This window comes from Astatotilapia calliptera, chromosome 8, assembly GCF_900246225.1.
Source record: "Astatotilapia calliptera chromosome 8, fAstCal1.2, whole genome shotgun sequence".
Lineage (NCBI taxonomy): Eukaryota > Metazoa > Chordata > Actinopteri > Cichliformes > Cichlidae > Astatotilapia > Astatotilapia calliptera.
The window spans coordinates 7,957,295-7,982,866 of NC_039309.1; the positions used below are offsets into that span (position 1 = coordinate 7,957,295).

At 40.9% G+C, this 25,572-nt stretch overlaps 2 long non-coding RNA genes across 2 annotated transcripts; one reads left to right on the top strand and one right to left on the bottom strand.

Annotated features, from left to right (window-relative positions):
* Positions 1–717: 717 nt before the first annotated feature.
* LOC113027885 (uncharacterized) lies at positions 718–1,279 on the bottom strand. The gene is made up of 2 exons (XR_003273157.1): positions 1,012–1,279; positions 718–929 (listed from the first exon to the last, which is right to left on the bottom strand). It is a non-coding gene; the product is annotated as an uncharacterized LOC113027885 (long non-coding RNA).
* A 20,032-nt stretch (positions 1,280–21,311) lies between these two features.
* Positions 21,312–25,109, top strand: LOC113027633 (uncharacterized). The gene is made up of 3 exons (XR_003273105.1): positions 21,312–21,474; positions 22,471–22,762; positions 23,072–25,109. It is a non-coding gene; the product is annotated as an uncharacterized LOC113027633 (long non-coding RNA).
* The last annotated feature ends 463 nt before the right edge of the window (positions 25,110–25,572 follow it).

Here is a 25,572-nt window from a genome sequence, read left to right on the forward strand (position 1 = left end):
TGGTTATTCTGGATAGGGATGTCTATAAATACTTCAGTGGCCCAGCAAATTAGGCTGTAAAACACCCAGAAGTGTCAATACTGTAAGAGAATACACACTGGTACACAAACAGCTCTTCTTCTTCTTCTTTTGGCTTAAGTTGTGAGCCCATACAGACTGATTGCATCTTTCCTGCCTTGATCCTATTTTCATGGTGGTATAGTCTAGCTGGCTGCTTGGAAAGGTCAGGTCTAAATTGAGAGCAGAGAATAGATCTTTCAAGGTTTAAGGATCAGATCTCAAAAGTCACTTTAGCAACCTAAATGAAGGAGAGTGTGAACGTTAGAGAGCTTCTCTCTCTTTCAAATTTGTATATGTTCTTGTATATGTTCTTGATAGCTGATAATTGTGTTGAATCGTGCTTGTTTATATTAATTCTTGTATTTTCTTTTTTTTTTTAAATCATGCTATTTTCTTGGCCTCATGATATGATAGACTTATGACCTCTTTCACTATCATACAGGAGAGACTAGGTCATATTTTTCAAGGTAACAGGCATTTTAACAAGGTTTTACCCTGGAGCACTGACATTAGATTTTCTCTTCCATGTTGCTTTAAGCTGAGCATACACTGTGCAATTTTTTCAGTCGCGCGATTCAGCTCCTGCTCAAACTGTACGATTGACTCGCAGAGGTTATGTCAGGGCTGATGGAAGGTATGGACTCAAGCGCGGAGCTCTGGGTTGAAGCAGACAGTGCGTTTATTTACAGTGCGTGAAAAATAGTCCTTAAACATCAATATATCCAACAATTGTCCTTTTTCTCAGTTCCCAGAAGTGGTGAAGGTGAGTTTTCCCGTGAGGTCTGTGTGCGCTCCTTCCGTGTGAGCTCCTCCTCCCGAAAACACCAGTGAATCCTTTACTCCACTCCTCCGTCCCGTACTTCTCCAATCTGAAAGTCGAGCAAACACAACAACGGATGAGAAGGCTTGCCTGGCCACGCGGGTGACAAGATCACGCGCATACTTAGCTACCGAGCTCCGAGTACAATCCAGCGTCGACTGCCGTCTGGACACATCGTTAAATACCTCCGTCTAGTGAGGAAAGATTAGCGGCAGCTGGAGCCGAAGATTACACTTCCGGGTCAGAGATCGGCCTTTCTCACTCTCTCGGAGACGCCGTTCCTCGGCAGCCAGACCCGCAGAGTAGGGAGGGAGAGAGAAAGAGAGGAGGGCATACACACACATCACAAACAAACAAGCAGGTCGTCCGGGAAGACCGTCCGACCGTGACAGGTTAGAAGTTCGTAGGTCATTCAATTTTATTTATATAGCGCCAAATCACAACAAAAATCACCTCAAGGCGCTTCATAGATACAGAGAAAACCCCAGCAATCATATGACCCCCTATGAGCAAGCACTTTGGCGACAGTGGGAAGGAAAAACTCCCTTTTAACAGGAAGAAACCTCCAGCAGAACCAGGCTCAGGGAGGGGCGGGGCCATCTGCTGCGACTGGTTGGGATGAGAGAAGGAAGACCGGATAAAAGACATGCTAGGGAAGAGAGACAGATATTAATAACAGATATGATTCAATGCAGAGAGGTCTATTAACACATGTTGAGTGAGAAAGGTGACTGGAAAGGAAAAACGCAATGCATCATGGGAATCCCCCGGCAGCGTACGTCTATTGCAGCATAACTAAGGTAGGATTCAGGGTCACCTGGTCCAGCCCTAACTATATGCTTTAGCAAAAAGGAAAGTTTTAAGCCTAATCTTGAAAGTAGAGATAGTGTCTGTCTCCCGAATCCAAACTGGAAGCTGGTTCCACAGAAGAAGGGCCTGAAAACTGAAGGCTCTCCCTCCCATTCTACTTTTACATACTCTTGGAACAACAAGTAAGCCTGCAGTGCGAGAGTGAAGTGCTCTAATAGAGTGATATGGTACTACAAGGTCATTAAGATAAGATGGGGCCTGATTATTTAAGAGCTTCTATGTGAGGAGCAGGATTTTGAATTCAATTCTGGATTTAACAAGAAGCCAATGAAGGGAAGCCAAAACAGGAGAAATATGCTCTCTGTTTCTAGTCCCTGTCAGGACTCTTGCTGCAGCATTTTGGATTAGCTGAAGGCTTTTCAGAGAGTTTTTTGGACATCCTGATAATAATGAATTGCAGTAGTCCAGCCTGGAAGTAATAAATGCATGAACTAGTTTTTCAGCGTCACTCTGAGACAGGATATTTCTAACTTTAGAGATGTTGTGCAAATGGAAGAAAGCAGTCCTACATATTTGTTTAATATGTGCGTTGAAGCACATGTCTTGTCAAAAATTGTCATGATCCTGGGTCTTTTGACCCAGAGTTTATTTTGTTCATTAGGTTATCTAAGTTCATTTGGTTATTAGACTCCTTGTGTTTTCTTCCCCTGTATTTAAGTTTCCCCTCACCCTTCGTGTTTCATGCTGCGTGTCTTATGTTATCAAGTTTGTATTATCATGTCTGTCTCATGTTTCCTGTTTTATTTTGAAGGAGTTGTGTGTTCTTTGTTCATTGTATTTAGTTTCACTTCCCTTGTCCCCTCATTAGGCTCATGTCAGTCAGCTGTTCCTCCATGTGTTCCCACTTCCCCTAATCACCTCCTGTGTATTTAAGTCCTCTGTTTTCAGTGTGTGATTGTCAGGTTGTCTGTTGTCCACGCCATGTTCCCCATGCTTCCAAGTTCCTTGTCTAGGTTTTTTCTTATTGTTTGTTTAGATTTCCCAGTTTAGGTTTGCCTTGCCCTTTGTTTGTACTTTTTTTTTTTTACCAGCCATATTAAACGACTCGCTTTTTGTTAACATTCAAGTTTTGTTCCCTGTTCCTTGGAGTCTGCATTTTGGGTCCTTTTTTTCAATTCATACAGTCTGCCCTCGCCAGACTGTGACAAAAATAACTCCAAGGTTCCTCACAGATAATGCCATCCAGAGTAAGAATCTGGTTAGATACCATGTTTCTAAGATTTTCAGGGCCGAGTACAATAACCTCAGTTTTATCTGAATTAAGAAGCAGAAAGTTAGGGGCCATCCAGGTCTTTACGTCTTTAAGACATTCCTGCAGTTTAACTAATTGGTGTGTGTTATCTGGCTTCATGGATAGATTAAGCCGGGTGTCATCTGCATAGCAGTGAAAATGTATGCTATGTCTTCTAATGATGCTGTCTAGGGGGAGCATGTATAGTGTAAACAGAATTGGTCCTAGCACTGAACCCTGTGGAACACCATAATTGACCTTAGTGTGTGAAGAGGACTCTCCATTTACACGTACCAATTGGAGTCTGTTAGACAGATATGATACAAACCACTGCAGCACAGTACCTGTAATAGCATGTTCTAATCGCTCTAATAGAATATTATGGTCAACAGTATCGAATGTTGCACTAAGGTCTAGCAGGACAAGCACAGAGACAAGTCCACTGTCAGAGGCCTTAAGAAGATCATTTGTAACCTTCACTAAAGCTGTTTCTGCAGGGTCTCACACTATACAGCCCGATGCTCTGATGCGACCTGAGTGCTCACACTGTGTGTCCATAAAAATGAAGGTTATAACAGAAATAATGTTGCTCACTCTCCCGCTCTGTCTTTTACTCACACAGACACGCACACCACCACCATCAACTTTGCTAAATTGCTAATGAAAAAACATTGATCAGGCAGCTGTGATTGAGCAGCAATGTAAATCCAACTACTTTCACGGTTGTTGTGGTTGTGATAATTTTGTGAGGCCACATCGAAAAGGCTCAGATGAGCTTTCCAAAGTTCTACAAATGCCTCCATCACTTGTGCCCAGATCACACGCTGCACTGCTGTGCTACTCTGTCTTTTTCACCGACATTTATGTGTCTGCGCGTGCGCAGTGTGAGAAGCTGCGGTGACACCCTCACGACGGACCCTCAAACAGGTTTGAAATCCTCCCGACCAAGCGATTGATGATCGGGAGGTGGTGGTGAGGTGTTAATCGCTTCTCGTTACCCCACGTATACTACGCGATGCACGACGCACGATGAAGGCCAAAATCGGGCCGATCGCCAAAACGGTCGCACAACTGAAAAATCAGCTCAAAATGGGCCAAAAATCGCACAGTGTATGCCCAGCTTTACATTTCGGTGGTTGTTTTTCTCCATAAACAGGAGAAATATACCCCCATATGTCCTTTACCTCAATTGCTTGGGAATGTATAAACCTACTGATATAATTAGCTTCATGAGTCACTGATTGCATTAAAAATTTTTTACAGCGATGCATTTAATGTATTCTCATGTTAACAAAGGCCTGTGGGAAAGAGCAGTGCAAAAAGGCAAGGGCACTTACTCTTTAGCTTCTATTTATGCTCATAGGTTTAATTGAATTTTCTGCAATAGCCCTGGCTTGCAGATATAAATTATGCCTCTCAATCGTTCAAGATAGCCAAAAAGACGGCCCCTGCTACAGATGTATGAAAGAGCAGGCAGGGGCAAGAGAAGGCCTAGATTTATGTGTGCATGGAAAAACATGACCCTGGGTCTCTGCTGCCTGTCAGCAGAGCATCTTTTCCATTACCTTGAGGATTCATAAGCACTATATTTCAGGCAAGGGTCCTTTAATAAATTCAGGACAGACTCAAAAATCCCAGCAATTCCAATTCATTCTACTTTTTTTTTTTTTTATGCTGCAATTAAAATGTGTTTTGAGAACAACACTAGAATAGGAATCTGCACTCTCACAAGCAGGCTTTGATACAGCTGCCTCAAAAGACCCAATGTAAGTCGAATCATATCCTCTCGTCTTGTTTCCTGTAAGCCAAAAGGGCATACAGAAATGAGATTTTTAATCTCAATGAGATTTTTTTACCTGGATAAATAAAGGATTAATAAAAAAATTATCTATTCTCATTAATACAACATGTTCATTCAGCCTGTTTTTGTTCCCAGGTTGTCAAAAACTGTTTGTTTTGTTTTTTGTAATTGTGTCGCAGATACTCACAAGGTGTACCTTGGCAATAGTGCAGCAGATCTCCCCTGACATAAAGGACCCTTGGCATTAAATTTAAGTGCTCTGGGTAAATGGAATGCAGGGCTGATCTATTTTTCTTAAACTACCTTTTTTGCCTAGATCACATCCAGTGAGTGGAAACAAAAGTAACAATCAATTAAAAACCAAAGATATGAAGTAATTGAAATAAGCACAAACCACAGTCTCAAATTGTCCAGGGGTTAAAGTAATAGTTGTCAGGTAGGGGGATGGAAAAATGAACTGTAGACTAGTGATGCACTAGGGCAGCGGTCCCCAACCCCTGGGGCTCGGGTGTGAAATTTTTTCAAGGATTTTATCGTTAACTCGGTGTCCCTGGGTCTTTTCCCTTGTTGTAGTTGTATGTCTTATTTTGAAAGAAATATTTACGTGTTACCATAGCGACCAGAGAGCATTAACCTCCTAAGACCCAAACTCTTCCACGGCATGCATTTGTAATTTCTCTTTGATATTTGGGCTGATTGGGACCTGATGAATGTAAAAACAAAGAATTACCAGATTTTTTTTAACCTAATTATTGTTTCTAAGAAAAATAAGAGCCACATATGAGGATATTTGTTTAAAATTTCGATAGAACAGTAGCAGTATAATGTCCTCGAAAGTGGATATCAGGCCCTTGTAGAGCAAAATTGAGTATTTAGGTCTAAATAACCCAAAATGTGATGTCCACATATGTGGACGCCAGGTCCTAGGAGGTTAAGGGGCAAAAAGGAGGATGTTACTCTCAATGTTGTTGGTGCATTTCAGGAGGACGCCGCTAATAAAGTTACACAATTACACAGTTAATTTGTGTTTATTATTATGTTTACAAAATACCACAGTTTTTGTCTTGGTCGTATCGTTTCATTTGGTTGTTTTGACGGTCCGTGAAAATATTGTCTGACATTAAACAGATCCATGGCGCAAAAAAGGTTGGGGACCGCTGCACTATGAGGAAAGGGGAATACCTGCCAAATGATACCATATTGTGAGTCACAGTAGAGTTTTCTATAAGCTGACCTGAGCAGCTGCAGGATTTAAGAATAACAGCTCTTCATGCTTTTATCCAACCACATTCTAAAATATCAAAGAAGCTCATGCAACTTCTAAACAGAAGTTACATGAGCTAACACCACCAGCAAGAATAAAGGTGAATTTGACAGGCAGTATTAAAAAACATTAGCTTAAATCCAAATGCATGACTTCTACTCTTTACTTAACCTAACAGTGAACCATAAACACTGGAGACTACTTTGCATCAGTGGAGTCACAGCTGATGATAACTTGTTTGACTGGCTTGGAGTTGGACATGATTCATTACTATACATTTTTCCCTGCAGTTATTACCTAGTAAGTGCAGGTTGGTGGCATTTCTGGGGGTTAGCACTGTTGCCTAACAGCAAGAAGGCCCTGAGTTCATCTCCACCATCTGACCACGGCCTTTCTGTGTGGAGTTTGCGTGTTCTTCCTGTGTTTATGTGGGTTCTGTCTAGGTTTCTCCCACAATCCAAAGACATACAGCTTGTAGAGTTAGCTTAATTGGTTATTCTAAATTGCACAAAGAGGTGAAAGTCTCTCTGTGTTCTCAGCTTTTGTCCTATGGTAGCTGGGATAGGCTCCAGCATTCCAGAGACCCTGATAAAGATAAGCAGAAGAGCATGGATGTCCACTAAAGTAAACTAAGCGACTAATTCCATACAACTCCACTGTTTAATTAAAAACAATAAACTTTAAATTCCAAAGTTCATTTAATATTGATGAGAAATCATTATCTTTCAGAGGCATTTATGTCCTGTCCTGTCTTACATCTTTCTCCATGTCTATGAGCACAACTGCCAATTTTTTCTATCTCTCTCTCTAACAAGTGAAGTATCTAGAGGTTCCTATGATGTGTTCATACTTACTCAGCAAGTAAGTTTGTGTTTTGTGACATTTTAGAAATTGCATTTACCTGCCACTTCCAGAGTGGTAGATATTGTCACTTCCCTTCTGCAGCGCTATCTGTGTGCTAAAGAATAAAAACACAACTTTCTCTATGCATTAATAAATTACAGGGATGACTGGGGAAAATAGATGCATAGTGTACAAGCTGTACTTTTTAATTTCACAAAATGTCAGTTTTTGTAGTAGTAGTAGACATTACCTCTAGTGGCAGACATTAACCCTACTTTAATAAAGCATTGGCACCATTGTAAGAATGACAATGAAAGAGACAGGTTGAAACACATATAAAGAAATACTGTTGGATGCCAATAAATTGTGTAGTGAATGTTTTTCCATCTGCTACAATGTAGGAAATATTTTGTTGTGAAAGTAAGGACAAATGTCCAGGAGGCAAGACCCTAACACTCACCCCTTGGTGGAGTGGTATGGTCTTGTTCGGGTCCTCTACCAGATACCTGGGAGTTTCGTGCTTCTTTGCATTATCTTAGCTGTTCTGAGGGCAGCGCTCTTCTGGACAGAAACCTCTGATGTTGTGCCTGGAATCTACTGGAGCCACTGTTACAGTTTCCAGCTTCTAATGCCCCTATTATAAACTACTAAGACCACTTTATGTTTCACATTGTTTCCAATTGCTCAGTCCTGATATTTCTCTGTTTGCTCCTTCTTCCTAATGTTGTTGTCTGCTAGGAATTCCAAATCTATCACAACTTCTTCTATTTCTTGTGAGCTACCGGTATGTCTTGTTTGGCCAGCAGCTGATTGTTTTTTCTGGAACTTGAAGTCCCTTAAGACTTTAGCCCTGTTTTTCTCAACCACCTTTGGTGATGTCTCCCATCATCGCCATTGCCCGAGACTTGGGGACTTCTGGTCCATATACGACACAGATCTTTCTGTACACGATCCCATTCACTAGTATGTGCCTCCTATAGGTATGTAGTCCTAGCTTACATCTTACATCCTGCTGCTATCTTGTGAATAGTATGCAAATTGGGTCCTGCAGTCTGCTACAAAAGGTGGATTCTGTTCATGTGGACTTAACATTTTCAGTGGGAGAAAGTTTTTTCACTCATCCAAGTGACTTAGTCAGCTGAAAATTGTCCAGACTCACAGAATCAACCTTGTGGGATTTACTTACCTGGATGATTGTGCATGCATCAAGATACTTCTGTGGATCTTGCTCTGAGGACCTGCTTTTGCGTTGCCATTTTAGTCTCTATGCTGACTTTTAAGTAGGTCTTTTCTACCCATTGGCAGGATATCTCGATGTCACCCACTTTCTCTATCTATCAGTGGTGTGTCCCATTCAGGGCTTGGTCATCCATGATAGTTACTCTTCCTGTTCCTCAGTAGGATCTGTCTTCAGCTGCTTGAGGCCTCAACTCTGGAGCTCATCTACCTGATGTATTCACAGATGCCCCATGTTTCATCCTGGATTGTGGCTCAGACCTCATCCTTCCTCTTTTCATTGCTCATAGAGCCTCAGAGTAGTGGTGGTAAGGGTTCAAAATGTTCATTTAAGACATAACAATGAAGTGATAGATAAAAAGGTAAGATGCAGTATGGGTTAAAAAGACAATTTGTTAAAAGTATACAGTTAAAAGTATATAGTATATAGGGGAATATAGTTTTTTTTTTTCTTTTGTTATTATGTCTCTAAGGGTTCTGTGATCAATTCACTTTACTTTTCATGTACCATCCCATGGGTTACTTAAAGATGCCATAAGTTGGCACATGCTGCTCAGGAGGAACGTGACGCCCCTGAGAGGCAAGTGCTGCAGAATATATTCTCGCCATGGGTCCTAAATCTGGTGTCTGGCTCATGTTTCATCTCCTGGAGTGGACATCTCCATATGATGAGAAAGAAGACAATGCCTCCCTACCTACGCATACACACCTGAATTTATGGCCAGTACTTTTCCAGAGCAAGCTGACCCTAACTGTGCACATTCCAACAAGACCACTTTGCGTTGTGAGGAGTTTTGTATCTTCTCATCAGTGGCATCTGTCTCCTGGCATCTGCCAGCTCATTGTTCCATGGTATCACTAATGGGGCTTATGTCTTGATAGCTTGGATCTTATTTGTAGTGTTCAGCTAGCTCCTCAGCACCTGTCTTACCTTCTGAAGGCAGTTGCTGACCATCGTCTGTGGGATATCTTCATTCCTGAGACTCATTGGATGGCTGTCTTTGTGATATTGACTATGCTGTTGTCTCTTTCTAGGTTCACCAGCCACTTCTCCCAGTGTTGTTTAGTTAGTCTAGTAGTACTTGCATTATTCCCTTGTATCTTAGATGGATGGATCTTTGAAGAGCAGGCTATTTATTCTACTGGTCTATGATTCACTGATCCCTTCAGCCTTTTGGAGTTGTGAGTTGTGTGGGTCTTTGTTTGGAATTTTTGGATTCTCTGTTATAGAAAACTTGTTGTACCTCTTTTTCTTCTAAGACCCCCCCCCCCCTTGTCTATCTATTATATAAATAATCAGATCGATAGATCTATATCTATATATATCTTTGATTATCCATGGTCATATATATGTGGGTCTGTGTTCCACACACCATATACATTCACTTCCACACATACCAGTGTGTGGAATCTAATCATGTCTCAGTGTTCCTCAATAAAGTCTCCTCTGACAAACATGATGGAAAGCGACTCTGCTCCAGAGCAGGATACTCTGGAAATGACTCGAAGATAAAATATCGCCATTCCACTGAATGACTTGCCAGTCCAAATTTAAAAAGTTAGTAGAGGCCAGGTTTATGTTGTACTCTTCATTGGGGCTATATTTCACACTCAAATACCCACAAACTTACACAAATGTACTGACTTCTTCCTTTCCAGTAAAGTATATGTGGCTCAATAACCTAATGATGAACTGAATCCTGGTCCTTCAGATTACCATTAAATTAGAAATAAATAATTAACTCTACAGTTGTAAACTACCTCTTTTTGTGAGATAAATGTTATACCCATGTTAGACCCACGTTATAGTTTTGAACAGAGGGCTTTTGAAATAAAAGATCCTACTCACATGTTACACGACACTTGTAAATGTAATAAACATTTAATATGCTGTATGTTTGTTCTTTTCAGTGCCAAAATGCTGTTTGGAAGACTGGATCTAGATCATTTGACTTGGCATTGACTCCTAATTCACATGCGCATTTTGAATAGTTTTTTCCCCCCGTTTTTTTTCTATTAACTGAGGTCCTTGCTGTGCTAATAGTATTTGAAAGGCCATGGTGAACACACAACTATCCTGACATCACATTTGAGTTGCCAGGTTGGACTGAAAACATAGTATGTGTACAATGTAGCAGTCACAGGTATGCATACTCAAACTCCCTATGTCAAGAGCATGAAGGATCCACACTGAATAAAAAACAAAAGCTAATCATATATTGTGGCTTAACAAAAGTCCAAAAAGAAATATAAAAAAGTCCAACCAAAAGCATCCAAATAAAATGGAGACACAAAATACAAAAGAGGAAAGCAGGATAGGAAAGACTGAAGGCAATATAACTGAAACTACAGAGAAGACAGGATTATTTGTCCAGCAAGGGTTGCTTGGGAGTGAGATATGGGTAAAGACAATCAAGAAAATCAGAGAAGACAAAGTGAAACACACACCAGCAACGAAAGAAAACATGATACACATGATAAAAGACTATAGGAAGGAACAGAGAGGGAAACACTGAGTGAAAAAATAAACTATTAACTGAAAACAAGACATCACCCAAACACAGGACTGCAAACCTGAAACTCATCATTGCAAAAATGATGAAGGAAAAATAAGAATAGCTGATGTCACAATAAGTGAATCTCTCAGTCTTCTAGAATAAAGGAATCAAAACAATTAATCCATACAACAAAACTTTGAACACTGGAATAACAGCAAAACCCAAACAGAAGCCAAAAATCCAATATATTATTAAGAATTCATACCCGCAGATAATGCGTTTGAGTTAAGCCAGCCTATAGTTCTTTGACACTTAAAAACAAACAAACAGTCTGCAGAACTCCATCAACAACAGCAAGGCTTGACATCCGTACATATATCCAGCCAAACATCCAACACTGACATTCACCCAACAGGCCTTATTTTAAAGATGCTGATCCAAAGAGATCAATCCAGTTTAAGAACCAGCTTCACTATAAAACAGTAAGTGGTGGTCAGATGGTCAATAAGCCTTATAACTTAGCAAACTGATCTGTTTTAATGTCTTTGATCTGTGATTATTCTATGGAAATCCTAGAAGGGGTGGTGGGTTTTATCATTTGATTGTGTCAGTCACCATTTTTACAATGTTTACAATCTAAACTATATAGCATATTACTTTTTTTTTTTTTTTTTAAAGAAGCAACATCATCCCAACCATGTTGTGATGTTCAGTTAACGAAGCCCCAGCAATGCTAGCAGACAGGGTAGTATCCAGAGTCTACATGCTGGTTGTGGTGATGCTTGAGCAGATGGCAGATGGAGACAAGGATGAGGCTGTCTGGTATTGGGTCACATCAGTCTAAAAGGGGAAAGAGAGAAAAGCAGTGTGTTTGAAAGAGCGGGGAATAGAGGATCAGGCAAAAAGAATATTAGATCAGAGGGATGATAAATTTCAGTTGGATAGCATTGGAAAACAGAAGTGGTGAAAAGAACAGAGCAGTAGGAATGGCATAAAATCACGCTAAAATACAGGCAGACAAAAAACATAGATCTTTCTTAACGGCATGCAAGTCAACATTATATCTATTTATCTATCGATATATCAATAGATAGATAGATAGATCAGTCAGTGCAATAGTATAGCCAACTGCTGAGTTATTACTGTCATGTAAACTCAACCACAGTTGGCTGATGCAAGAGGCAATTATTTTTATCACCTTGACTAGAATCAATTAGAAGTACTGTAGTAGCATTCATTATTGACAATGACTAATGGGGGGACCAGAGACTCAAGTCTTAAGAACCTTGCTAATTCAATAAACTCTCCTCAAAAATCTATTTAAGAGGAGAAATGTGGTGGAGAAAATTAAAAGCTTGCATGGCATCATGATCAGACACCAAGCAAGTGTTAAAAGGTAAAAAAAAACACGCATGGCATTAATGGGACAGTAGAATGGCTAGCTAGACGCAGTCCTGCAGATGTATTATTGTGCTTTTCATGTTACAGTAATGCAGAAAGAAAGAAGAGTTGAACACACACATAAAACAGTGTTTGTTAATGTAAATTTTGCCCTAAAATAAAATTTAAAAGCCCACAAATAACATATTTGTGATTTGTGAATGTCCCACATGAAAGATGAACTTTGGTAATACAGTGGTTGTTGTTGTTGTTTTTTTTAATTTTTTTAAAAGATTATTTTATAAAGGAGTTGAATAAGTTTTAGTAAATGTTTAGTAAATATTAACAATAGCAAAGTTTTGATGATTATTTCACATTGTGAGTGCTCTTTTGACATACACTTTGACACATATGAAAGTGATAGATATCCTATTCCTAAATCAATAAGATTTAATATAATGTTGGTCTACCCTTTTCCTTATACACCTGTTGCTATGAAAGTGTTTGGAATACCTGAATACAGTGATATAACTGGGTGACTGAATACTTTTGGGATTATCGGACATATACTATATAGACAAAAATATAGGGTTACACCTTTTAATCTTTAAATCTCCACCCTGGCAGGAGTTTAAAAAAAAATCTGTTTTCAGTGATCCAAAACAGCATTTACGTTTGGCCTAAAATCATAGAAAAAGCTGCATTTTCAAAAATATCCGTGTATGTGTGGACGTACCCTAACATTAATTTTTAGTTGGTTTTTTTTTAATCAATGAGTTCGATTGTTTCATTACAAATTGCAAAGTTAAAATACATATACAAATACAAGATTTTTATTATAACAAAGAACATTATGAAAACTTTATTTTTGATAACTTGTGTGATTAGTTGTCCTAAATAAAGATGACATGAACTCTTACTGTGAAATAGATTTAAAGGCTGATTGCCTACATTTTAAAACTAACCTCTTAGCTAGCCACAAAAAAAAGAAACATGTTTTAAATAATTATTGTAAAATAAGATCAGTCAAAGTTTATCATTTCACCCACATCTACCTCTGATCACCAAACCTGCATCTTTACATCCAGTGTCCACTCTGGTCCACCTCAGTATGCAGCCCTTTACCTCCTCAGCTGTTCTACTCAGGCCTAAAACCCATTTGGCTATTCTGCTGTGGATTTCGCTCTTTTGCTCCGATTAGTTCTCCACACTCTGAACTTTTTGCTGAGTTCAGCTGCTGTTACTCCCCTGGTCTGTACAGTCAGCAATTTTCGATGTTTGGTCACACACTCTGACCACTACTCCAACTCAAAATCTCAGGAGTAATTATTTATCTTTTGTGTAACTACAGTTCCATATATATTTATTTATCACTTACAGCTAGTTACCTCTGGCTCACGTTATAGCAGCATCTCAAAATGGCTGTAAACAATTATTCTGTATCATTTTGTTTTCTTTTTATACCACACATTCTACAATTCGGCATTTGACAAATAAGTCAGTTTTAGGAAAAGTCTTAAAATATGAGATCACGGGGTTTTAATGGAGTTAACAGAGTTACATGATTTTTAAACTACACTATTCCTGCTGTTAAAAATATTGGAGAATGAATGGACTATTCTAAAGAGCTCAATGAAAATGGTTTTGTAATAGGATACCACCATTACTATAAGCCAGTTGGTGACATTCTTCCCTCAAAGGTATTTAACCGTCAACTGTAAGTGGTATTACTGAAAAGTGGAATTTAGGAACCAGAGAAACGCAGCCATGCAGTGGTAGACCACATAAAGTTACAGATAAAGGATTTCAAAACAAACAAAAGACTTAAGCTCTAAGGCAAGTCAATCTAACCAAAACAAGTTCAAATTAGTTAAAGACACAAGTGTTGCACTACATGTATTTGCACTGGTCTAGTACTTTATATTTCTTATATTAGAATAGTTGTTGAAGGGCCCCGAAGGTGTAACTCAGCTCTACAATGAAAAAAGAAAATTTAGTAGAAAAATGCAAGACAGACGATTCACCTCAGCAGCAGGAAACATAAAGAAATGGGTCATTCAACTAGGGTTGGAGGTCAATCAGAACCATATCTACATGAAATATTAGATGGACCACTGAGCCATCTCACCCTGTCGACCACATCTAAAGCAGCATTGATGAGATTTAATGGAGTTTTATTGTATGAATTGGGCCTGTGAGGCCATGCAGGGGTAGCTATGACTTTTCACTGATGTTTTATATCCAATTATCTTCATGCTGAGTGGAGGGAGGAATGGCAAACATGAGCTAAATGGTGCATTTCATATGTGGTCAAACCCACTTCTAACCTCAGGCTGAGCCTGAGTTGGGTTGTTACTTTTTTACACACAAGGGCAGAGAAAAGACTGCAGTCGTTTTAGTCTGTAAGAATAGGTGTATGTATTTTAAAGGTTTTCTGAAAAATGCTCCCACACTTATAAATCACGAGTGTCTTTTTTCTCTTTTTTTCCACGTTTTGTCTGATGCCCACAGATATTTTTCTTAACCACTTATTTTTATCTGAATGGTTTAAAACGGCTTTACTCGAACAAGCCAGTAGTATTTCTAGCATGTAGTACATATATGTTGTGCAAAAGTGATCGAAAATGATATAAGTGCCCATGAAAAAAAAAATCTTGGTTGTAATTCACATCTGTGTTGGAGCAGAATTAATAGAGCTTCCATGGCATAATCGCTGGATTTATGACTACCTCTTCCCCTCAGTGATGATCAAGGTCACATCTGCATGTCTGACAACCATCAGTGTGTTCGATCTGTCTCTGTTCACTTCAGCACAGGCCCTATGACACAGACAGAAAAATATGTGTGCAAACAACAATGTGATTCAAGTACATATGGAGAACATAGGTAGGCTATTATGTCTTGACAAAAAGCTATTTAAGTAGCAGAAGAAAATAAATATTTTAGGACAGAAATAACGAGCAAATAAACAGAGACTAGACGGAATGATACCATTAGAGAAGAGAAAAATACTCGCGGATAGATTAAATGAATATAAGCAAAATAAGCTGTCTCAAGGCTCTCAAGGCCATATTCCCAACATGAAAAGTTAATAGCTATGAATTTTTCCTCTGTTTAATTTCTCAATACTTTTCAGTTTAATAAAACACAAAGAACTGCAGTGGGATGGAAGAAAATACATTTCCACTTAGAAAAGGCAATAACCTGAGAAAATAACCATTTTCAATTAAGCTAGGGTTCTGAAGAAACAAAGGATTTATGATGGTGTTCTCCTCAATTGTTTCAAGCATGACAATTATCTGCCAAACACTTGAGACTGCATTCAACTATTGCAAATCACACTTAATTGCTATGCGTTGTATGTGTACAAACAGTGTAATCTGTGACTTACAGGTGTCAAGACTTTGTTTCCATTTATTTCAAAGCTTTATTTAAAGAACCAAATAATGAGTTTTATATGGATGTATAAATATTAGAAAATGAGCTGCCTGCTAGGCTTAATTTAGGGCGTCCTTTAGGGGAATGACAAGATCAGAGACTATTTTGGTGCATACGTTTGCTATCACAGAGTTAAACTCCACACATGATGATCATCTTGCAAGGAATTTATAGCTCAGTGGGTGATTGACTTAAAGTCTGTTGAAAAGAAAATTTAGAGAGATAAAAATTAAAAATGTAATAATTGCATTACAAGCTAACTAGTTCATGTGTTTGTTTAAATACCATTTAAATGTTTAAGGAACATTGTTCAGTTGTTCTTATCTAAAAATATTATCTCATTACATTACTTTTACTCACAGAAGTTTTCCAGTCTTTTTAAAGTTTTTACTATTGAAAGTATTTATTGTTCTATGACAAATTGGGAAAATAATAAACAAACAAGCACACAAAAAATGGTAGGTATGGCAGATTTTTTTCTATTAGATAAAAGACCTGAGTAACTACAGTTGAGTAACCACTAACTAGAGTTAATAGCTAAGAAAAAGGAAGCACATTCACTACAAACAAGTTACGCTATTGCTGTCAGTGAAATACTGTTTCACTTAAGCCTATCAGCTAGCACTGGCCCACAATATGCAATGCTGAAAGGGTTATTCTGTCAGGGCTCGTGTGCGGAGGCGAGGAAGGGATGACCCACATGCAGGACTCGTGGTGCAGAACGAGGTTTATTGAATATGTAGACAACAGATGATAGGATGGATGGATGGCTGGCTGGCTGGACTTAGCGGACTGGTAGACTGGCTGGCTAACTGACTGACTGGACGGAACACACGACAGAAACAACATCATCAATGACCCGACACTGAATGGGTAGAACAGAGGGCTTAAATACACAGACTGGTGATAATGATGATAATGAGGGACCGGTGAGTACACAGCTGAACATAATGAACTAATGATAATGGGAAGAGGATTGAACATAATACACACAGACCAAGGCTAACACAATAAAACAGGAAGTGGAACAGGCAGTAGATAAACAGTGAGTGTGAACTGAAAACACTGGGTCACCGACCCAGGAACCCTGACAGGACCCCCCCCTTCAAAGGCCGGCACCCGACGGCCAAACGAAAAAGAACCAGAACAGGGCGGGCGGAGGGGGCCCAGGACGGAGGGACGGAGGCCACACAGAGACAGTTCGGGTGGGCGGCCACGTGGCCCGAGGCGAGACTGTTCCGGTGGACCGACCGTGCGGAAGGCAACGGCGGTGACGTGGACACAGTTCGGGAGGCCGGCAGTGCGGAAGGCAACGGCGGCCACCCAGGCGAAGGCGGTCCGGAGGCCGGCCGTGCAGAAGGCAACGGCGGCCACTCAGGCGAAGGCGGTCCGGAGGCCGGCCGTGCGGAAGGCAGCGGCGGCTCTCCAGTTTTAGGCGTGCTGGCCATGGCCCGGTGGGCACAGGACCAGACGAGGCAGGATCAGGCGAAGCACAGGCCGGAGCTGCAGCAGGCGAAATAAAAGCCAAAGTCGAGGCCGGGCCAGACGAGGACGAAGGCTCCGAGGCCGGGCCAGACGAGGACGAAGGCTCCGAGGCCGGGCCAGACGAGGGCAGAGGCAGGGTCTGAGGCCGGGCCAGGCGAGGCAGAGGCAGGGTCTGAGGCCGGGCCAGGCGAGGCAGAGGCAGGGTCTGAGGCCGGGCCAGGCGAGGCAGAAACAGAGCTAGGTGACAGCGAGGCATGAGGCTGGTGCGGTTCCCCTGAACCCCCAGTTGACGAAGAAGGTTGCCGGACGGGCTCCTCGGGCCCTCCAGCCGACGAGGCATGAGGCTGGTGTGGTTCTCCTGAACCCCCAGCTGACGAGGAAGGTTGCCGGACGGGCTCCTCGGGCCCTCCAGCCGACGAGGCATGAGGCTGGTGCGGTTCTCCTGAACCCCCAGCTGACGAGGAAGGTTGCCGGACGGGCTCCTCGGGCCCTCCAGCGAAAACGGTCTCAGAACCAGTGGGCACTGGAGCCCCTGGCACACACAGGACAGGGCCAGCGGGTGCGGAAACCCCTGGCTGAGGAGCAGCCGGGCCAGCGGGTGCGGAAACCCCTGGCTGAGGAGCGGCCGGGCCAGCGGGTGCGGAAACCCCTGGCTGGGCAGCAGGGTAGCTCACAGCAGGCTCTGGGTACTGAACAGGTTGGTGGACGGGCGACTGGGCTACTGGTGACTGGACAGGAGGCGACTGGGCTACGGGTGACTGGACAGGAGGCGACTGGGCTACGGGTGACTGGACAGGAGGCGACTGAGCTACGGGTGACTGGACAGGAGGAGACTGAGCTACGGGTGACTGGACAGGAGACTGAGCTACGGGTGACTGGACAGGAGCGGACTGGAGAGCAGGTGAGTGAACTGACGGGGCTGGAAGCTGAACAGCAGGTGAGGCTGACGACGGAGCTGAGGTTGGTGTGGCTAATGGCTGGGCTACAGACTGAGCTAATGAGGGAGATAAAGCTACAGCCTGAGCTAGTAAGGCCGGTGCCTGAGCAGGGGACACTTCAGCCAGCCTAACCAGGGATAAAGCTAGTGCGTGAAAGGCTGGGTCAGGAGGTGGATGAAGTGGTGGACTGATTAGCTCTTCCGTGCCTCCAGAGCGTGAGGGCACTGGCTGGAGAGCCTCAGCTGAGTCTCTAGGGGGGTCAGGCTGGATCCTGGCCGTCCTCAGCCTAGGTGCTGGGACAGGCACGGGAGGTGGCTGGACACCAGTCACCCCCACTCGAGAAACCGAAGCGGGTGTGGCGGTAGACTGGGTCGCAGCTGCCCTCCTCCTGGGAGCTGGCACTGGTGTGGGGGTAGACTGACTGACGGGAGTGGAGATAATGACTGGGTGTGTGATGTTAGCAGGTTTATTGGGGATTGTTCTGGTTTTCCTGCCACCACTATTTACAGTCTTTGGGAGAGCAGAGCAGAACAAATCTTCCCAGTCCACAGAATCTTCCAGGAGGGAAACATCCCACGAATCAGAGATGGGGTTATTGTGCGTTTTGAGTGAATAATCAGATGGTGAGTGCGAAAAACAGTCACTGGAGCTCACCATCGGGAGTGGCTGAAAGTGGTCCGTTTTATGGCGGCGTGTGCGCCGATTTCTCCGGGAGGAGGAAGCGGGCGGGGTACACGTCCGAGCCTCTGGCACGGGAGCCTCTGTTGAGCCGAGGTGGAAGACGGAGCCGCTGTGCCGTGGCGAGGTTGAAGGTCCGGTTAATGAGGCAGGTGATGTGTGAGCGTGGAGCGGAGTGGCGAGAGAGGGAGCGGCGTGAAACGTCCACTCTCCGCGGCAGATGCTCCGGTGCAGGTTGTAGCAATGGGAATTGCATTTACCTGTGTGTTCCACCCGGAGGTTTGAGAGTGTAACACCGGAAGGTGAGAACCAGAGACTCATGACTGTTTGTTAAGAGTTTAATAAAAGTTTACCCCGGTTGGAGGGAAAGTTCAACCGAGCATCTTGTGAAGTTTATAGAGAGAACAAGATGAAACACAGGTGAGGCAGCAGGTGGGGGAACGCGGCGTCTCCGAGGCCCGCCCAGAGCCAAGCGAGTGCCCTCGAAGACGTGCTCTCGCTCCGCGAAGAGCCGCTGTCTCTCCTTGAGTTTTTCAGCCCACAAGGAGAGCGCTACCTCCTGCCGCTCGTAGAGGTCCGAGTCCGCTGGGTCAAAAGCGTGTCTTCTTGGCACGGGTCGGGTCATTCTGTCAGGGCTCGTGTGCGGAGGCGAGGAAGGGATGACCCACATGCAGGACTCGTGGTGCAGAACGAGGTTTATTGAATATGTAGACAACAGATGATAGGATGGATGGATGGCTGGCTGGCTGGACTTAGCGGACTGGTAGACTGGCTGGCTAACTGACTGACTGGATGGAACACACGACAGAAACAACATCATCAATGACCCGACACTGAATGGGTAGAACAGAGGGCTTAAATACACAGACTGGTGATAATGAGGGACCGGTGAGTACACAGCTGAACATAATGAACTAATGATAATGGGAAGAGGATTGAACATAATACACACAGACCAAGGCTAACACAATAAAACAGGAAGTGGAACAGGCAGTAGATAAACAGTGAGTGTGAACTGAAAACACTGGGTCACCGACCCAGGAACCCTGACAATTCTTTCTTCATTTACATCTTTAACATCACAGGTATTTTCTTCTTCTCCTTAAGTTAGCTATAGCATTTTAGAGTCCCGTAAATGGTTGGTTTTAGAAGTGTGAGGCATTCCAAGACAATATGAGTACTTGTGCCAAGAAATAACTGTCATGCTGTATCAGGGGACTCTAGTGGATGCATGGGTTTGTGATCTGATGAGATGGACTGCTTGTCATGTTTCTGCCAGATATTGAAAGAAATTGCCTGCTTGGGTAATAGAGCAACTGAACAGACAGAAGAGAAATAAAAAAAAAATGATGACGTGAAACGCAAATGCCTCATCACGTCTTACTGCCACACACAGTCCTGATTATATCCAGCTGCATAGGAACACGTAGTTTACCAAGGCTTAGACTTTTAGAGGACACAAACTAAAAGTTTCAATCGAAGAGGGCTTTTGAAGGATTTAACAAGACTCTACATTCGCTTTTATGATGCAAATCAAAATCCTAACAATGATCATAAATGCTCCATAAAGAGTTAAGTTGACAAAGAAGTTTGTGTCTAATCACTTTTTATCTTGTTACTATATGCAATTCTATTATATCATTGTAGTAGTGGTTGTAGTAATGGTTCAGTAGCCTAACATACTATCAGATCTTTATTATTTGATGGTTTCATGTTATTACTTAATTAATACTGTTTACTTTCCAAATGTTGTCGTTGTATATGCTTTTCATTTAATAAGCGTATTTTTTATTTCAATCTTGTTACCTTGTATTGTCTGTTTTTTTACATAAGCAGTTAAATAGTGAAATGTGCATAATATTGATCTGTACATGAGAGATAAAATTATTGATCCACTTCCAAAAAAGAAGTGCCTGAAAATACTTCCCTTTTTTCTTTCATCATTTATTGATGAAAGTGGAGAATATAAAAATATAAAATTCCTTCTTGTCACCCATAACCCCCTGAGACACACATAATTATATCACTTCAGAGCACACAGGCCAAATACAAAGATAAAATAAGTCTATATACTTAGATAAATAAGCATGCAAGCTAAAATTATTCATGTTTTCTCGAGAGAAAATGAGTGATTTACTGTGCTTTTTGCGTTGATGCATTTACAGATGATGAATAGTTTAGTAAGTAATTCAGTCTCCTAATGAAATGCAGCTATTTGAGTATATTCAAATTGTTTTTTGTTTAATTGTTTCCTGAAATTGTTCTTCTCGGTTCATCATTGATCATCATGTAATGAACTGTGCAGTCTAGTCAAGTCACTCTGTCTAATTATTTATTAAAATTTGATGGAATTTTCACAACATCCCTAAGCAGCATATGCTGCCACGGAGACGAGAAGAAACATATTTGTTATTGGCGACTAAAAGAAATTATGATTGTGAATGGATCTGAATAATGAACTTTTAATTTGCATAAGTACTTCAGAGACTTCAGTCATCTATCTAAAACGCAGTTTGTAAGTCACAATACATGGAACTCAATGATAATTGCGAGAACACATGTCAATAAACATATTTAAAAATTCACAATTCAACAGAGATAGACAAGTATTTGCATATATAGCAATGGTTTTACAACTCTTTACATTTATTAATACTGCCTGCACCTTTAAGACATTTTAAGTCCTCACATAGCTTGCTCTTTTTAAGTAAAACTATTCAGGCAGTGATCTTTGTCAAACCTGTTAAACCTGAAGACACACCCTTCTTGTTCATTTCACTGAGGTAGACAATAACACCAGCAACTCAGCTTTTCATAAGATGGTGTGAGTATCTGTAAGGGTGAAGGTGCCTATCATCAGCAGTCCTTTAAGGAAAGTCTACTCTACAAAGAGAGATTAGAACCGACAGCGAGGTGACTCTGAAAGCAAAGGGTAAGACCATTACTCTTTTTCTCTACTCTTAATGGCCTCCTCTCACTTCCTTTCCAAGTTGCTTTCATGGGTGAGGAGGGTGATGGAATTTCATTACTTATGACTGAAATCCAAAGGAGTTTTGAAAGCCGGGTGAGATGGAAAGGTGCATTCAAAATGCCAGTATACCCTCCAGATGCCAGCAATCTAATTTACTGTCAGTGTTAATAAATGGGTAGCCACTGGATGGCACAGATAAGTTGTTACTTCACCATCAGGGTTATCACTTAATATCTGATAATGTCTTTGGGGAGCAATTGTATCCGACAGTTGAAACAGGGGGCCTCAACTCCTGGCAGGAGAGATGATCATCAGTGTGGAAAGATTGTTAATCTGTCAAATCAATGTGACTTCGCTCAATAAAGTGTTCGTAAAGAGACTTAAGTTTAGACTGTAGTGTTAATGATTCACATTTGTGAAAAATGATCTCTCTTTAATGAAATGGGACACTTCTATGCATAATATGTTCAGCTCTCTGTTGTTTACTGACTAGACATATATCATTACACCGATTCAGGCAGTGTCCTGTCTGTAGACATTGATGTCACATTTACACTGAACCAAAATGTTTCTTTGTACGTTACTGGATTTTCTTTTAGAGCATATAATGTCTTGTGCAGTTCCAAGGAAGAAGCAATATTATCTGCATAATTGAAAGCATTCCTGCAAAACAATGTAAGACGCAGATGATAAAGAAATGAAACCCAGCACTGGCAAAGAAACACATTTGAGTCATGGCACACAGTGAAGCAGTGAAATCTTAACAAACACGACAAAGTGTAATAACAGCATTATGACGCTGGACGCTGGATGTTGTTATTGTAAACAAAGCTCGTATTGTAAAGCCTGAGAGCGTGGGAGTCGCCACATAATGCGGCCCATATAATTCCCTGTGGAAATTCTGCTATAATGAAGCTACACACACGGCGTATTTACTTTCTGCCATTTCCTTCACAGATCTGAACCATCAGCTCTCAAGTCATTGGACTAAGCTCAACTTTTGTCAGAACAAACACTCACAATGGGAAGAGGTGAAAGTGAAGTGTGGGAGGAAAACCCTGACGATGTTAAGCAAACTCAACCCAAAAAACACACAACCACAAAGAGTAAAAGCACAGAGAAATCGGGGAGTAGCTGTCCCGCGTGCTGCTTGAAGACAAGGAACTGCCTGATGAGCCCAGAGTGTGGCAGGGCACTTCAGATCTCCAGTGTTGTTGCTATGTGTGGAATGTGTCTCCGCATGTTTATTGTAAGTCCAAACTTCAGAAACAGCAAGCAGCTATGATACAGCGTATAACTGGTTGGGTGCGCTGATGCTTGAATGGGAAAATAATTTCCTGCTTAGATGAGTATAATCATTGCTAACACAAATATATAACCCTGACATTTAGAGGGTGAATACATTTCATTTGTCTTTTTCTGCACATTGCAATTGAAATACAAGCCAAGTGGAAAAAAATCCACAGAAAACAAAATGATTATTTATGGAAAATTGTCTTCTTTTTCCTAATTTTTCATTATTATTTTCTTTCTTTCTTTTTTTATTTTGAAATTGCAGAGATGAACCTTGGACGACACGACCAACCTGGAATATATTATTATTATTAAATCTCCTCCAGCACTTTGCATGAAAATCATGCCATTACTCAAAGAAGATAAAAATGAAGCAACATATGAGAAAACATGTAAATAAGACCAACACTAATTATTAGTAGTCAATCAGTGGAAACACTGAGGTAAAGTGAATGTTACCTTATTATAAAGTTTAACTTTTTTCTAAAAGGTTTAACACTGAAGCCTCTTGTAATAAAATCATGTTTGCTTAATCAGAATGCTACAGTATTTAGTCAAAGCAGTTGTTGTATATTTATTTTTGAAAAAATTTCATTAATGTAAAAAATAATTATAGTAAATAAACTTGCACATCTAAGTAGTATCTTATCTAGGTTTCTGCTGATGAAAAATGTTAACTAAAGCTTTTAGTAACATCCCTGTAATGACAGCACAAGTGTGTCACCTGTACCAGTGCTAATAATAAAAGCATTTAATTATTTAAATACTTTATACTGTCAACGCCCTCACTTGAAGCCTGTTGGGAAATAACCAGACTAAGGAGGTATCTTCACATATTAACAAAAGACAGCTATGCCATTACTCATGCTTGTGAGTCAGACCCTTTCATGGCGCATTATTGACGTCATGGAAAAGCCACTGAAGATTTTATGTCAATAACATTGGCAACTAGATGGTGGAGAGTTTTATAAATAGCATTTTTACAAAAGTATCACGAGCCAATTCCAGCACTTTTTGGGAAGGAAAAAATTCCAGGTTGCTGGTTGCACAAAACTAGCCTCTTCCTGGCCTCTTCCTTTTCAACAAGGTTTCAGGCTCACCTGATCACTGCAAGGTTTAGTTGACCTTGTTGTGAAAAACCTAGTGGGAGATTCTGTGACACGGTTAAAAATAAAAATTGGCCACCATTAAAAGAAAAAGAGAATGACCTTTCTTGTCAAATAGGGCAAGTGAAACACACACCCCCTTTGCTCTCTGTTGCTTTACTTTTGACTCAACTGCTCATGTACCTGTGTGTGCACGTTTGATAGGGTTAAATTGCTTGCTGTGGCTTACTTGGCTTGATGTAGCTGCAAAATGTTGGTTGCATCTACATGCAATGGGTTGTAGAAATATACAAAGCAGCTTAGCTACCTTGCAGGCTCATTGTTCTTACTGAAACAAGCTGTTCAGTCTAACTGCAAATATTTGGGGAATGTAGTTCTCCTCAATGTTGCCTTTTATAGATGGAACATCTTTCTTTTATTATTAGGCAAGCTAAAAAATCCTAATTTATCCTGGATTGTTGACAAAAGACTCCTCTTTGACGTAGGGCGAAAGAACATGTTGGTCCTATTATTGTTGGTTACAAAAAAGGCAGTTGTTTTGCACTCCCTTCCCCAGGAAAGCCAAATAAATTGAAATGGATTTGTTCGATATCCAAAAAAAAATCACCTTCAATAAAGTTTGCCTAAATAGCTAGCTGATTTTCTGAGTCTAAAATGGCATACAGGTTGAGCTGTTGTGCTCACAACCAGACCACAGTAAGAAAATGCCGTCTTTCCAACAAATCCAAGAGTAGAAAATACTGTAAGGAACATTATTTGTTTGTTTAGCCAAATCCAATGAGACAGTGTTTACCTTTATACCCCTTTATCTACATTTTCATACCTCTTTATTTCAAACTTTGAGCCTCCACCATTGTAAAAGTATCTATTTGAAAAAAGTGCATTAAAAGTATGATAGATCTACTTTAAAGAGGATATGTGGCTACCCTACATATCAGCAATAGCAGAGGGTAAAAGATGTTAGAGCCTTATACTGAAATGCATGGTAGTGAGGAGGGTTGGTAATGGATATTGTTTTCTTTTTTTAAACTGAGAATACATTGTACAGTAAATGGAGTTTATTAATAATTTTCTCAGAACATAAAATAAAGTCATTCTCACACCCAAGTTGAAGGGAAGCGCTGGGGTGGAGATTTTGGCGCTTTTTGTATGTGGAGTTCTGCTGAGTCAGTTAATAAAGTTGGAGTGAGACACTGAGACCTCTTCTGTCGTCTTTACATACCTCCACAATAGCACTATTTCTGCTGCTAACCTACAATCATTTAGGAATGATCATTTTGTTTGACTCTTTTTTTTTTTTTTTCACAAATTACTATTATTCTCATACCACAAAATATTTGAAAAAACCCCAACAAAAATAAAAAAAATAAATAACACAAGTATTGTATCCAAAAATGTACCAAATTTAATACAAAAATGAAAGTCGAGCTTACAGTCAGAAAAGTGAAGGCAGTCAAATTCAGTAAACTCAAAGGAGTCAACAGGCAGATGGTGCACCTGAAAACCGGCAGAAGATCTTCATGAACAAGAGCAAACAAGAAATGGAAAAACAAGTGGAGAACGCAAATTATCTGGCTGCATATCAAGACAGCAAGAGTTCAGCAACAGGCTAAGAGGTAGCAGCTGGGTAAGCACTTACTGTATCTAGTAGATCAGGTGG